The following is a 9,394-nucleotide window of genomic DNA, read 5'->3' on the forward strand; positions in this document are numbered from 1 at the left end:
AGGCTAGATTATCAAAGCCTGAAAAATCCAGGGAGGATTTTAGATTTAGTTTGTGAGGTAATAGGGAGCCACGGAAAGTTCTTGAGCAGATGAGTAACATGATGAAGGGACTCAGATCTTGAGCAAATACTATCTGATTTTTTTTTTTTCTTTTTGTCTTTTTAGGGCCACACTCGCAGCAAATGGAAGTTCCCAGGCTAGGGGTCGAATTGGAGCTGTAGCTGCTGGTCTACACCACAGCCTCAGCAGTGCCAGATCTGAGCCGTGTCTGTGACCTACACCAGCAGCTCACGGCAAGGCTGGATCCTTAACCCACTGAGCGAGGCTAGGGATCAAACCTGTGTCTTCATGGATACTAGTGGGGTTGTTAACCCACTGAGCAACGACAGGCACTCCCCATCTGATTTTTGATGAAACTTCTCTCTTTGGCCAGCCTCAGACTGCTGATTAAGTCACTCATCTCTCAAATATTTATTAAAGGCTTCCCATGTTCTAGATACCATCCTGTGGATTCAGTGATGCACAAAAGCATACTCTTAGATTTATCATTGTGGCTCATTGGTAATGAACCTAACTAGCACCCATGAGGACGCAGGTTTGATCCCTGGCCTCTCTCAGGATCCAGCGTTGCTGTGAGCTGTGGTGTAGGTCACAGACAAACCTCAGATCCCACATTGCTGTAGGCCAGCAGCTATAGCTCCGATTAGACCCCTAGTGTGGGAACCTCCACATGCCACAGATTTGGCCCTAAAAAGCAAATTAATTAATTAATTAATTAATTAATTTTAAATTATAAATAAATAATTTTTAAAAATTAAAAAGAAAAGAAAATCAAGTATTTCAGTACATGTGAGGAAAACAGGCTGACTGTGAATGGCTCTCTGTGAGGCGGTACCAGATCCCTCTAGGCCCTAAATGATTGGGAAGCTTGTCTAAGGAGAGCTGCAGGAGGCTGAGGCAGGCCTGGGGTGGTGGAGCAGTAGCAAGAGGGAGGTGGTGACTGTAATGATCAGATAAAGGTTAAGGGCCAAAGGATACCTGTGCAACTGCGGAGAGTGACATGAAGAGGACCCAGGAGCTGGGTCCTGCAGGCCCGTGAGAGAGAGGCCAGAGCTTGGCTGAAGTCACCTGCACCTGCAGAGGCAAAAAGTTGCAGCAGTGACTAAATTTGCCCAGGAGAGGGCTCCACCTTGGGAAATTGGCTGAGTCTAGATGATTCAATCTCGGAGCCTCCCTAGAGAAAAGACATCCAAGGGCAGCGCCTTGGGGACTCCTGCCATGGTTGCAAGAAAGGGAACCAAGGACAGTGGTTTGGGCTGGCCAGATGGTGATGGTCGAGAAAAGACACCAGGTTAGAAGCAAGGAGGGGACCAGGAAGGGCACAGAGCCACAGGGGCCAAGATTCAAGAGTGGAGACAGGGAGGTGGCCACAGGCAATGAGGGCCATCCCCTTTGGGGCCCGGGGCTTTCCAGTTCTTAGAGGGCAGAGGCAAATTGTGGTTTTGGTTTTGTTTTCTCCTAGATGTGAATGGGGGCAGGACTTGGAGGTGGAAGCAGGGAGAACATTGACCCAGATCATAGGAGTAGAGCTGATCTGAAATAAAACCTCCGCATCTTACCCCACCACCCCCTTTCCTGTCTAAGCCTCCCTGGGTTGCAGAAAAACAGGGAAACTGAGTAGAAAATTTTTCTCTAAAAGGGCCCAGACTTTATTTTATTTATTTATTTATTTATTTGTCTTTTTTGTTTTTTCTAGGGCCACACCTGTGGCATATGAAGGTTCCCAGGCTAGGGGTCGAATCGGAGCTGTAGCCACCGGCCTACACCAGAGCCACAGCAACACGGGATTCGAGCCGCATCTGCAACCTACACCACAGCTCATGGCAACGCTGGATCCTTAACCCACTGAGAAAAGCCAGGGATCAAACCCGCAACCTCATGGTTCCTAGTCAGATTCGTTAACCACTGAGCCAGGACGGGAACTCCAAAAGGGCCCAGACTTTAGTAGGGGGAGGGAGAAAAGGAAACCTGAAAAGAACCCAGTGATTCTTGTCAAGATTTTTAAGATGATGGGGAATGAGGTAGGTGTGGGGAATTCAAGGCCTGGGTGCGAGTGTGTGCATGCATACACGTATATATACTCACTCAGACACTCACTTGCACACTCATTCACACATACTCACCCATGCCAGAACACACATTCCTTCCCCATTCTTCCCTGCCACACATGCAGGAGCAACCCAAGCATCTGGGGTGTGTGTCATGAGCACCTACTAGCAGGAGTGAAGGCCTCTGTAGTGCGTGGTACATGGGTCATTGTAGGTAAAAGATGTGATTCAGAGGGGTGCTGTGGGGGGAGGGGGAGGGGGAGGAAGGGGACATCCTAAGATGTGATGCATGTTTCTGAGGGGATGAATGTAGTGATGTACACATTTATTCATTTCTTCATTCATTCATCGCCATTCACTCAACAAGGTTATGGGGGAGCCACCATGTTCCCCAAGCAGTGTGCTTGCTTAATGGTGAACCACAGATGCTATTCCTGCTCACAAACTCACGGGCTTGAGGGAAGACAAGCCTAGGACACAGGTGGTATAGGCCATGATGTGGGAGCCTGGAAGAGGAGAGCTGACCCAGAGCCTTTCCAGGGAACAGGGTGTGTACCTTAGTGGGGTGAATACAGATACTGGACAGGGGAGCGTCTCTAGGGTATGAGCTGCTCCTCAGCAGGTGGGAGTGTGTTTTGGTGGGTATGTGGATTGGGAGGTGTGGGGTGTGATGTGTGCATGTGTATATGGCAATGTGTGTGCGTGGGAAGGTGTGTTTCATTATCAGAATTATCAGAGCAAACCAACTCTTTATTACATGTATAATTTCCCTGTATCCCATCGGGTCCTTCTGTGCAGGGCGAGCTGGAGTGGAACTAAACCAAATAGGGAATTTAGCAACTTCGAGAGGCTGCAGCAAAACTTCAAGTGCTGCTGATGGATGGTGTTGGCAGACAGGGAAGGGGAGGATTTGTCTGTAGAGCTGCATCACCTACGTGTCCACCAGTGCGAGATGGAGAGAGAATGGAGGAGGGGTGGAGGGGAAGGATAGAGGGTGGGAGACTGAGGCAATGTTGACCAGACTGGGGATAGGGACTGGTACCTGGTTCCGCCTTTAGGGAGGAGGTCTGGGGACAAGTCCAGGGACTGATGGTTCCCTGCAGTAACCAGAGAAGAGAATAGAGGGGAGAGTCCTGCTTGGGGTAGGGATCTGGGCCTGAGGGTATTTCCTGCCTCTCATATGTGGAAAACGGCCTGGAGAGTTAGTGAAAAGAAGTCATCTCAACACAGGGTTCAAATCTCAGCTTTGTGGTAAGACCTTGGGAAAGTTACTTCTCAGAGTGGCATAAAAATTGGGGTAATAATATTTACCTTGCAAGGTAGTGGTGATGATTAGTATAAGATATAATCATCACCAGAGTTCTCATCGTGGCTCAGCGGTTAAGGAATCTGACTAGCATCCATGAGGATGCAGGTTCGATCCCTGGCCTTGCTCAGTGGGTTAAGCATCCAGCATTGCCATGAGCTGTGGTATAGGCCACAGATGTGGCTTGGATCCTGTGTTGCTGTGGCTGTGGCTGTGGCTGTGGCTGTGGCAGGCAGCTACAGCTCTGATTCGACTCCTAGCTTGGGAACCTCCATATGCCGCAGGTGTGGCCCAAAAAGCAAAAAAAAAAAAAAAAAAAAAAAAAAACAAAAACCCAAAAAACCAACTCTGGCACCTAGTTGGCACTCAATGAATGATGGCTTTTTATTAATGATATTGGATTTGTCTCTAGAGCTGCATCACCTATGTGCCAGTCAATCCACACCTCTCCCACTCTGTAAGGTTCAAACACAGCCCCCTTCCGTAGCCAAGGTGAGCCAGGCCTGAGGGCGCTGCCTCTTCTCCCTGTTCTAGGGTTGGAGAAATGTTTGTAAGTAAGAGTGTCCATTTCTTTGGCTGCCCCTTAAAGCATGTTGCTATCACCAGTGTCTTTTTCTTCCCTCTTTTACTTAATTTTTTCCATGCTTAGCCAGGTAATGCATGCTCATTGTACAAAGTGTAAAGAAACAAAGAAAACATTTAATCCCACCATCAGAAGCAATTACATAACTCACTAATGTTTCTCCAGTGCTATTCTATATTAGGCATTATTCCAATTGCTTTGGAAACTTTATTTCATCTTCACAATAAGATGAAGCAGGGAAACAGGCACGATTATTATCTCCACTGACCAAAAGGAGCCGAGGCACAGAAGGTAACTTGCCAAAGAGCACACAGCTTGAAAGTTGTATAGGAAGGATGCAAATTCTGACCAACTACGCTCTCCTCCCAGTCTTTTCTGTTTTCTGAGGACTTTCCCGTTGTCTTAGTTGAGCCAAACTCTAGCCTTCACTTTACAAATGTTTATCACCTCCTCCATCCCTGGCACAATGCTGAGCTCTGCTGGAAGGCAGGAGACAGGCACAAAGAAGCACTTTCCAGGCCCAGCTTCCAGCAGGGCCACAGGGCAAGGACCAAAGATCAATGTTCTGGGCCCAGTGGTGAAGGAATGCAGAGGAAGCAGCAGCAGATGCCCACAGTGGGGGCTGGAGGAGACCCTGTCTCCCTAAGGACTCCCCCCTCAACTAAGCCATCCCCTAATGCCCACTTCTGACTGCCATCATGGCACTTTGGCCTGTCCCAGGGCATGGCCCTGACACCAGAAGGGCCTGAGGCCCAGGATCCCACAGCCCTGAGGGCTGCAGCAGGCCCACAGGCCATCTTCCCAGGACACCCTGCTTCTCTCCCCTCCATCCAGCCAATCCACTTGTGGCCAGGTGAATCTTATTTAAGCATGCTTGTTATGTCCCTGTCCTGCTCAAACACTGTGGTGCGCAGTTAGGTATAAACTTCTCAACTGACATTCAGGGAGGGTCTTGCTGATCTAATCTCAAACTACCTCTGCAGCCATCTTCCTCCTGCCAACTCTTCACACAAGAGCATCCAACTGGATGCTTCCTTTCAATAGCTCTTTCCTTCTCTACCTGCCAGTGCTTCATCTTTTCTTCAAGTTACATTATCAGTGCCTTTTCTGGAGTTCCCGTCATGGCTCATGTATCCATGTACCCAGTATCCATGAAGACACAGGTTTGATCCCTGGCTTCCCTCAATGGGTTAAGGATCCAGTGTTGTCATGAGCTGCGGTGTAGGTCATAGATGCAACTTGGATCTGGCATTGCTGTGGCTGTGGTGTAGGCCAATGGTTACAGCTCAGATTCAGCCCCTAGCCTGTGAACCTCCATATGCCACAGGTACGGCCCTAAAAAGATTTAAACAAAAAAAAAAAAAAAAAAAAAACTTTCCTGATCACCTTCCTAGTCATGATGACCACCAGGCTTTACCTCTTCCTTTAAAGTTCCATAATCCTTTTTATTCCTCTCAAGATATCGATGTTAGACTACCAGATAATTTTTTTTTTTTTGTCTTTTTCTGCCTTTTCTTGAGTTGCTCCTGTGGTATATGGAGATTCCCAGGCCAGGGGTCTAATCGGAGCTGTAGCCACCAGCCTACGCCAGAGCCACAGCAACGCGGGATCTGAGCCACATCTACAACCCACACCACAGCTCACAGCAATGCCAAATCCTTAACCCACTGAGCAAGGCCAGGGATCAGACCCGCAACCTCATGTTTCCTAATCAGATTCGTTAACCACTGCACCACGAATGGGAACTCCTACCAGATAATTTTTTAAATTGAAGTATAACTTATATACAGTCAAGTGTAGTAATCTTAGGTGAATTTTAAATGAATTTTTAGGGAGTTCACTGGTGTCTCAACAGGGTAAGGATACAGCGTTGTCATGGCAGTGGCCCAGGTCACTGCAATGGCACAGGTTTTGTCCCTGGCCCAGAGAACTTCTGCATGCCACAGACTAGCCAAAAAAATAAACATGTTTTTACATGCATGCACCCAAACAAATATATGTAACTTCTAATATTAAGTTATAGCACAATTCTAGCACTCCAAAGGGATTCTTTGTGCCTTATTCCCCATTACCTCCTATTCTAACTTCCATTGTCCTAGAATAATTTTGCTTGTTATTAAATCTTATGTATGCATCATACAGCATAAACTCTTTCATGTCCAGCTTTATATCTGTGAAGTTTATCTACATCTGTGATATTTCAGTAGTCCATTCTTTTGCCTTGCTGTGTAGTATTCCACATGTGAATATTTCAAATGTATCTGTTCGCTTGTGGATGGACCTTTGGGCTGTCCTCATTTGGGACTACAAAATTACTTGCTGTGAACATTCTTGTACATGACTTTTGGCACACATAAACATCTATTTCTCATAGGCATATTCCCAGGAGATTTGCTGAATTGTAGGATATACATAGCTTCCGTAGGTACTGCCAAACATTAGTCCAAAGTGATTTTAACAGCTTACATTCCCAACAATGTGTGAGTTCTAGTTGCTCCAGTAATATCAATCTTGTTAGTTACAGCTGTTCAGGCAGGTGTTGTAGTTGTTTCCTTATATTTCAAATAATCGAATTTACTGTGTATTGATCAGATATGGCACTAGAAACAACTCTAGAGAGTTGGTGGTATTATCTCCATTTTACGAGTGAGGCTCCGAGTGCCTTACAAGTTGAACAAAATGACATGTATGATATATACATGTAGAACCGGAATATAAATGCCAAACTACCTGACACCAAAGTCCCTGTTTGCTACTCTCTTGCCACATAGTAGAGAGCAAGACTCTTGTCTTATTCCTCTTGAGAAGTTCTGTAGCACCCAAGTAAAAGCTTAATAAAGGATGGTTAAATTAAAGGAATTGATGTCCAAGAAGAGGCCATGCTTGGAAACATATGTCACAAAGGAGGGAGCTCTTGCATCAAGGCAGACTCATCTAGGTGTTCTCAGTTCCAGTGACTGACTAGAAGCTGTTGAAATCTGGCATGCTGCCCTCGGAAATAGGAGACCTGGTTATTTGATTAAAAAGAGAGAGAGGGAGAGAAAGAAGAAGGGAGGGATGAAGGGAGGAAGAAAGAAAGAGAAGAAAGGAGGGAGGCAGGATAGGAAGGAAGGAAAGAAGGAGGGAAGAAAAAACTACTACCTTTAATCAGCTTGGGCCTCAGTTTCCTCATCTATAAAATGGAGATAATAATACTCCTCTGGCTAATGAGATAATGGGATGCACTGTTTTGTCATTTGTAAATTGTAACTTTAAAAATTGATACGATTTTGGGAGTTCCCATGGTGGCGAGGTGGAAACAAATCTGACTAGTATCCATGAGGATGTGGGTTCGACCCTTGGCCTCGGTCAGAGGGTTAAGGATCTGGCATTGCTGTGAGCTATGGTGTAGGTGGCAGACTTGGCTCAGATCCCAAGTTGCTGTGGCTGTGGTGTAGGCTGGGAGCTCTAGCTCTGATTTGACCCCTAGCCTGGGAACTTCCATGTGCGGAGGGTGTGGCCCCAAAAAGAAATACATACATATGGATTCCAGGGATCTATTCTGGAGATACAGATTGGCTTGATCCAGGGTGGAGCACCTAGGCAGGCACATTTTTTAAGAGCTTCTGTGAATGACTCCAAAGCTCAGCTATGGATGAAAACTGCTAGAGCAAAGATATGTATTATTATCATTAATTGTTACAGCATTATCATCATTGTTATCTTTTGGGGGGTGTAAATGGGGAGACACCTTTCAGAGGAGTCTTCTGTAAAGCATGTAGATCCGTTTTAAGTCCTTAGATAAGGAACACTGCCAATGTCTTTAAACCCTGGCCATCTCTGGCCTGGAGTCTTAGAGGCAAGTTTATGAGTGTGTGAGTATGTATATAAGTGTGTGTCTTCAAGTATATGTACTTGAAAGGGTGGTGAAAAGAAAGCCAAGCATGTGGGTTTCTGTATTGAGAAGAGGGCATTGGGGGCAGGAAAAACAAGCAGGGGCTTGTTTCCTAGGTGTCCAGGTCCATTGACTTTTGTCCTCAAGAACCAAGCAAAAGTGACCTCAGGCTTGGCTCCCAGAGCCAAGGAAGTTTTAGCCTTGCCTGCCCCTGACTGCTTGGCTGGAGGTGGGGGCTGGAATCTGGCCTGGAATCCTGCAGCCATCCCTCTTTCCCTTAGCCTTCCGCATATCCTGGGCACCCTGAGAGGTCAGAGCCACCTCACCCACTCCCTTCCAGCCCTGGGTCCTCCGTCCCACTGAGCTGCTCCTTCTCCAAGGCCAGGAGTCCATGTTCTGGGTTTCTTCCACTATTTATACTCAGGAGAGGGACCCTGGGGACCCTATGGGCCCAAGCTACTGTCCCTGCTTGTCCTGGAGTGGGAGGGAGCAGAGGTCCTGCTAAGGCTCTGAAAAGGATGTGGGGGAGAAAAGAGGAAATAAAACAGAGGGCAGGATTAATGAAGTGGCTTCAAGAGCTAATAGTGCATTTACCAACATCTCCTCCTCTGACTCCCATCCAGGGGGAACCTGGCCACAGCCCTGAGGCAGGCAGTCCAGCTCCCAGCCCACCTCTGAGGGATCCAAGTGGTGAAAAGAGGCGGACATTCTCTCAGATGGAGACAACCACCCTTCTCTTATACTCTAGTCTCTGGAAGTGAAACCCCAGATCTCAGCCCCTACTGAGCAGTGCAGGCTCTTCCCCAGAGCTACCCAGCTTCCAAGTAGCCAGCGGGAGGTATGTTACTAGATGATGTTTTGGGGATCCCACCCCCACCCCACCCCCGCTATGGGGACACAGCCCTGGCCACCTTTAATAGTTTATTTCAGCCTGTCTCCATTCTATGCCCTCCTCTCTCCCCGGCCTCATCCCCAGAAGCTGACCTGGAGCTGGATTCCCAAATAAACAGTAACTAATTGGATTAGGAGCTGATAATATTGTTGACCTTTCTTAATGTCTGCTGGCTGTCTTTCCACCACACTGAGGCTTAATTGTATGGGGTGGGGGAGGGTGGGGGACTTCCAGGAGTGAAACGTGACCCCTGTTAACCTCAGATAAAATGGGCTCAGCGTCTTCCCAACTGCCTGTCATCCCCCATGGAGCAGGAACACACACATGCTCCCACTCTCATTGAATAATTACACAGATGATACACACATGCATAGGCATGCATGCAGAGATGCAAGCACACCCAGAGGCACACAGGCATCCTCACCCAAATCCACACATGACTTTGAACATGGATCATATGTGTATGTACAGTCATACTCAACTGCTACACATGCGACATCATATATGATAAAAAAGTATGTGCACTTACACAGACACACAGTTGCAAAATGCAAGCACAGAGATCCAGCTAGGCAAATGTAATTACATACCTGCTGCAAATGCATTGTAGATGTATTCATGAATGCAAACA

The 9,394-nt window shown here is 47.1% G+C and overlaps 1 long non-coding RNA gene across 2 annotated transcripts in view; it reads left to right on the top strand.

The window, feature by feature from the left end:
- The window catches only part of LOC102161206, a 47,408-nt gene extending 38,523 nt beyond the window's left edge, over positions 1-8,885 (top strand). For both annotated transcript variants that reach the window (XR_307765.3, XR_002338514.1), the window contains one exon: positions 8,495-8,885. This is a non-coding gene — a long non-coding RNA (uncharacterized LOC102161206). The remainder of the gene's footprint in view (positions 1-8,494) is intronic.

This window comes from Sus scrofa, chromosome 14 (assembly GCF_000003025.6).
Source record: "Sus scrofa isolate TJ Tabasco breed Duroc chromosome 14, Sscrofa11.1, whole genome shotgun sequence".
NCBI classification, from domain to species: domain Eukaryota; kingdom Metazoa; phylum Chordata; class Mammalia; order Artiodactyla; family Suidae; genus Sus; species Sus scrofa.